General features: G+C 35.2%; 1 long non-coding RNA gene across 2 annotated transcripts; it reads left to right on the top strand.

The window, feature by feature from the left end:
* The first annotated feature begins 337 nt into the window (after positions 1-337).
* LOC116629624 lies at positions 338-5,917 on the top strand. 2 transcript variants are annotated; one of them, XR_004298795.1, is made up of 5 exons: positions 338-459; positions 2,735-2,835; positions 3,849-3,984; positions 5,076-5,107; positions 5,853-5,917. It is a non-coding gene; the product is annotated as an uncharacterized LOC116629624 (long non-coding RNA). The 2 variants fall into 2 exon arrangements; XR_004298796.1 differs by lacking the exon at positions 5,076-5,107 and having other exon boundaries at positions 5,853-5,900.
* Positions 5,918-6,419: the final 502 nt, after the last annotated feature.

Genomic DNA, 6,419 nt, shown 5'->3' with positions numbered 1-6,419 from the left:
TCAACTGAAGGACTAGACGAAAAGGAATAACCCTGTATGTAGGATACAGACCAGTGTCCTGTTAGTAAATTGATTTGATCAAGGAGTTAGGAATGTGTTAAACTAGAGGTCGTGCCGCTTGCTGGAATTCTGAACTACTCTAAATGTACTGACCTAAAAGGCAAGGAAAATCAGCAGAGGCATTGCTATGAAGACAGCTTGGGTGAAACAGAGAGCATTTGTAATATTGGGAGGGTCCGTCCTGGCAGAGTGGGAAAGAGATTTATTTTGTTCCTTTGTAAATCAGATAAAATTCCTACATTTTAAGAATATTATCACTGAAGCTTCTTGCTTCAGGTTTTGCCCACTACTTACAGAACACTGTCTCCTTTTCTTTTTAATACAGGAATTTCAGAAACAGCTTACTAAAGCTCAAAGAATAATGATCATAGGGAATGGCGGCATTGCACTTGAACTGGTGTAAGTATATATTTTAAATCCTATTTAAACACTGCTCTGTGATTCATGTGATTATTGGCAGACTAGAAACATCTTGGTATTCTGAAATTCAAAGATAAATGTAATTGGTTTTCATATATTTTCAAGGAAAATGTCCACTTTATATTTTTGGCTTTCATGGAATTCATAGTTGTAGAAATGTCATTGCCAAACATGAGTTTAGGGAATGTTTTCTGTCTCAAGGGGTCACACACAGGTGACTGGAGAGGTGTGACCCATAGAGGTGTTTGGTAAGCATGGACTATCTTGAAAAACATTTTTTCATACTTTAGGGATTTCTAAATCTCTAAAGTGCACACTTTTAGAGATTTCTAGTCACAGCCCCCACCACTTTTTATTGTTTATACCCATCCTGCTTCACTCATTTATATGGTTACCTGTCTGGCCCATGACTCCCTATTTCAAGATCTGTGGTACTCTCAGCTCTTGGCTTTTTGGAAATTGAAACTTTAGTTCTTTGATGCAGGAGCAGCTGAATTCTTGACTTCAGAGCTCATTGCTGAAAAATCAGGGGCTAGAATTGCACATAAAAGAACCAGGTATACAACTGAAGATATAGCATCTGGTTCATTAATTCACAGATGAAAGCCATATAGAAAAAGGCCATAAGGACATTGAGCAAAATATTATAGTTGGGGGAGATAGGAATATAGATAATATTTATTTCTATATTCTACATGACTTAGATTTTCTAGGATTTTTTTTTTCATGAAAAATATGTATAAGTAAAACTGGAAACTTAGTGAATTAAATGAAGCAGCCCATCTGCACCTTTGCAAACATGCTGCAGTTGGACAGCACCTAAGGTAATTTTACAAAAAATGCAAGTGAGTTATAAAAGAAATACAGACCTCAGTTTTTTTATTTTAAAAGAGTTTTTTGTTTGTTTTTAACTTTTGGCTTATAAAATTCAAGAAGAATTTTTTAAGTTTTGAGGATGCTAAAAATTGACAAAATTTTAAAAATTGATGGCTAATTTTTTTATTGAATTATATTTGACATACATTATATTAGTTTTAGGTGTACAACAATAGTGATTGAATATTTTTATACATTATGACATGGTCACCTCAGTAGGCTTAGTTACCCTCTGTCACTGTACACACTTACTAGAGTACTATTGACTATCTTTCCTGTGTTGTACTTTACAGCCCCGTGACTTACTTATAACTGGAGGTTCGTACTTCTTACCCACGTCCCCTCTGGCAACCACCAGTTCTCTGAATTTAAGAATCTGGGTTTTTTTGGTCTCTTTTTTATTTTGTTTCTTAAATTCCACATATGAGTGAAATCATAGGGTACTTGTCTTTTTTGATTTAAATTTCACATAGCATAATATTCTCTAGGTCCATCCATATTGTTGCAAATGGCAAGATCCCATGCTTTTTTATGGCTGAATAATAGTACACATACACACACCATACACATATATACCACATCTTTATTCACCTATGGATGGACACTTGGATTGCTTCCATATCTTGCCTGTTATAAATAATGCTACAGTTAACATAGGGGTGCATATCTTTTTGAATTAGTGTTTTTTTTCTTTGGGTAAATACTCGTGAGTGGAGTTACTGGTCATTCTAATAATTTTTTGAGGAATCTCCATACTGTTTTTCACAGTGGCTGTACCAGTTTGTATTCTCAGCAGCAGAGCACAAGGGGTCTTGTTTCTCCACACTCTCACCAACACTTGTTATTTCTTGTCTTTTTGATTCTAGACATTCCAACAGGTGTAAGGTGATATCTCATTGTGGATTTGATTTGCACTTCTCTGATGATTAGTGTTGTTGAGCATCTTTTCATGTGTCTGTTACCATCTATATGTCTTTGGGAAAATGTCTGTCAGGTCCTCTGCCCATTTTTATTTTGGTTGGTTTTTTTGTTTTGTTTTTGGGGTTTTTTTTTTTGGGTTACTGAGTTGTATGAGTATATGTTTTGGATATCAACACTTTATCGGATAGATTGTACCTTTCATATTAACCATGTATATAACATGCAAAAACACATTGTATATACAATAAACACTTGATTGAAAGATCCATTTTATAACTGTTTATCACAAAATATTAAAATAATGAATAAAACGATCAAAACACATAACTTAGTTTAGTCATGCTGTATAAACATATGAGAATCATAACATTGCCTAAAAACTTGAAAACAAAAAGCATACTTCTCTGCCTGGCAGTTTTTAGATCATTTGAATTTTGAATTGCGTTTATCTTTTCAGGAAGGAAAAAGGAAACACAAACCAAAGCTGGTGCTGGTAATATGGGCAGTGCCTTGTGACCTGATTGGCATGAAGGCTTGAATCTTAAAGGTACAAAAGAGGTATGTGTTCATATACTAATTAAACCTAAGATGCAATTTTAAATTCTTGAACCATTCATTAAAGACTGATTACAAGTAAGTCAAAACAACTGCTAGGTCATTTTACTTAAAATCCAAAATGCTAGGACAGACAGGACCAATGGCATGTGGCCCAGTTCCTTACCAGTTAAGTATTTCACTCATCTAAAACTGACTCATGCCCTTCTTTTTAGTTCCCCAGGCAGAGAGATTTCCAGACCCGGACTACAGTGAATATAGCTGTCCTATTTTAAATTAATCCTTTCTCAAAGGTCACTTCACATGCATTATAATATTTCAAAGTTTATTAGATGAATTCTAAATAAAATATGTATTTAACACCCTAATTGGATAAGCAGATGACTTGCTTTTACTCATTTTATTTATTAGATACATTATATTTAAATAGTAAAAGGCTGTGATATTTAAGTACTGTAAGAAGCATATATAGAGTCCTCATTACTGTGTATGATCTCTTTTCAGCCTTGGGTAGTTTGGAGGGGAGCTGGCTTCACGGCATATCTAATTTTTGTGATAGAAATTATACAAAATCATTTTTTTCCTGCATCTTCAGATCCAAAGATTAATAGTATTTTTAACCTGAGAACTTCAGCAGTTTGGTTCAGTAAACATTATCTGCTATGTACTTGGCACTTTCCTAAGGTTCTGGATATAACAGTAAGTCGGCATAGACTGCCCTCAAGAGGTTTTTATAGTCTCTAGCAGTTGTAATTTTTAAAGACTGCATTTGAAATTATCAATGAAGCTTATACTAAAAAGTATACCCTTGGTGTTACCTGCCAATGCAACTACTTGTTCTCTTAAGTTCTGAATGGATTTCCCTCACTCCCTTCATGCACAAAAATCGTGAGAGGCTTATTTTGGGGCATCCAGTGTGTTTCCATTTATATTGTAAGAATTATTTTTCTGTATGTTTCTACGAGTGTATTGTAATTTTGGGGGGGATGTGTTACGGTGATCAGCATTGCTTTTAGTTTTCTCGTAAGATTCACATCGAAACTGTATGTGAAGTAAAGAAAATCTACCTTCAGGAAGAATTTAGAATTTCTAAGAAAAAGTCGTTGCCTTTTCCCAGAGACCATTGTAATCAGTCAGTCACAACTGATAAAGGTAAGTAATAAAATAAGAAAAAATACAATAACCACTAATTTAAAAGGAAGAAAACTTACTTAGTCTTCCTATATTAAAAAACTTAAGATTTCCATATGAAATTTAAACATAAAAAGTAAAAATGAAACCATTACTTAATAAGTCATTTCCTTTTCATTACTTAGTCTTCAAGTTTCCTAATACATGGGACTCACGGTGCTATGACCACCACAGCTCTGTGAGTCAATCAGAGTATCTTGCAGATCAAAACAAATCTAAACCAAAAAAACCTTTATGCTCTCAGAGGTGAAGTGACTTCCCCCAAATCAAACAGATTAAAAATCTATAAATTTGGGATTAAGAAACAGACTAATTCCTATTCCACACTTTCTGTGAGAACTATCACCATTGGAAGAAATACACTCAGCCGAACTAGCATATGAGATATTCCACTGTTTTTGAATTCTTTGAATGTTTCCATGGGAAAAGGTAGTGTTAGAGTTTGAATATGAGTAGTAAGGGGAAAACATTGAAAAGTGAGTTATCTCGTTGGACTAAACTCTCAGTGGAGTATAATGTATTAGTATTTTTAAAGAAATAATTTATAAAGTGATTATCAATTTAAATTTACTTTGTTAGAAGTTCTGTGTCTAAATTTGAAGGAAAAATGTTTAGAATGTCATAATTTTGTCATACCCAAAACAAGGAGATAATGTTGATTACATTGTAATTGTTTTAGCAAATGTGCCTTATAAAAATTAAGGGTTTCTTTTAATGTTGAATTAGCCAACATATAGTACATCATTAGTTTTTGACGTAATGTTCAACGATTTATTAGTTGCATATAACACCCAGTGCTTATCCCAGGTGCCCTCCTCAGTACCCATCACCCGGCTACCCCATCCCCCTACCCCCCTCCCTTCTGTAACCCTCAGTTTGTTTCCCAGGGTCTGTCATGGGTCCTTTTTTTTTTTAAAGTAAATTCTACATCCAACCTGGGGCTAGAACTCAAAATGAGATCAAGAGTCGCATGCTCTATTAACTGAGAAGGCCAGGTGCCCCTTAAGGAGTGTTGTTTTAAAGTCCTCTCCTGCCTTCTTTCTTTCTTCTAGGCATTATCACATAATTCTATGGACAGCTGAAGGTGATTACATTTGAGATTAAAGGGGTTTTTTTTGTTTTTGTTTTGTGGTTCTTTTTTTAAGAGGTATATATATGTGGAATTGACTAATGAAAAGAAAAACGGCTGTGATTTCATTGTCAGTGCTAGGAGTTAACACCAAATATAGAACCTTTTCTCTGTGGCAACAATGTAAGGTGAAATTTTTTGTCCTGCTATGATTATTTTTAACTGTTCATTGTCTTAGTGTAAAACTGTAACTTAAGGAAGCTGAAAACAATTTCGTTTACAGTCATGTTTTGATTTACAGTATTTCGTATTGCCTTAAGTCCTTAAGCAGTAAACGTCCCAGCATCAGTGTCCTCATAAATGGGACATAATGCACAGTTCACTTGTCTAAAGGTTGATGAGACAGACACCTATAAAATCTTACAAATGATTCTTTTAGAGAAACTATCTTATATTTTCTGCCTTTTAGCATTTGAAGCTCAGAAAACTGAGTAATATTGTAATTATGAGTGGGGTAATCATATGGTTACTGAGTGTTCTTGATCTTAAAAGTCTAAGAATTTTTTAGTTGGGCTGTCCTAGTAGGATTTTGATTCCCTGGAAATTCAGCTGAGTTGTCTAAAGTTGGCAGCTGTTTTTTACTCTCTCACCGAAGATCAGCATACCGAGGTGTAAAAATTTGACTTGTTCTTTTACTTTAGAACAGAAAAGACCTCTTTCATTTTTCTTCCCACATATGCTTATCAGGAACCCTGTTTAGTTTGATCTAGGAGAAGACGGAGGCCTGAAGGTGGATGCTCACATGCACACATCTCTCTCTGATGTCTACGCTGCGGGTGACATCTGCACTGCGTCCTGGAGGCCCAGCCCGGTGTGGCAGCAGGTAAGCCGGCATCCACCATCACACCTTGTATCAGATTCCATCTGACGGTAAAGGAGTGAGTCACTACCAGCAAATCCAAATTTCTGGTTTTCCCACTTTGCTACTTTAAGTAGGAGGCTATCCTAGACATTTAAAAAAAAAGAATGTTTCCCTTTTGGTAAGTTATTATATAGTGATGGAACACACTGGTATGTCTTGTAATTGAAAAAGAATTATGGGCTATGACTTTTTCATCTTCAAATACTTACCAGCACTGTCCAGTGGAACTCTGTGATGACAGAAACGTTCTATACGTTTGCAGTGTCCAGTCAGGTAGTCACCACCCTACATGTCTCTGTTGGCACTTAAGATGTGCTGAGTGAGACCGAGGAACTGAATTTTATTTACATTTAAGTTGAAATAGCTCCCTGTGTCTAGTGGCTACCAGACTAGACAGAGCAGCTT

The sequence above is a fragment of the Phoca vitulina genome, unplaced genomic scaffold (assembly GCF_004348235.1).
Source record: "Phoca vitulina isolate PV1807 unplaced genomic scaffold, GSC_HSeal_1.0 scaffold1802, whole genome shotgun sequence".
NCBI lineage: Eukaryota > Metazoa > Chordata > Mammalia > Carnivora > Phocidae > Phoca > Phoca vitulina.
Note: the sequence above shows the minus strand (reverse complement) of the source record. Positions and strands in the feature narration are given on the sequence as shown.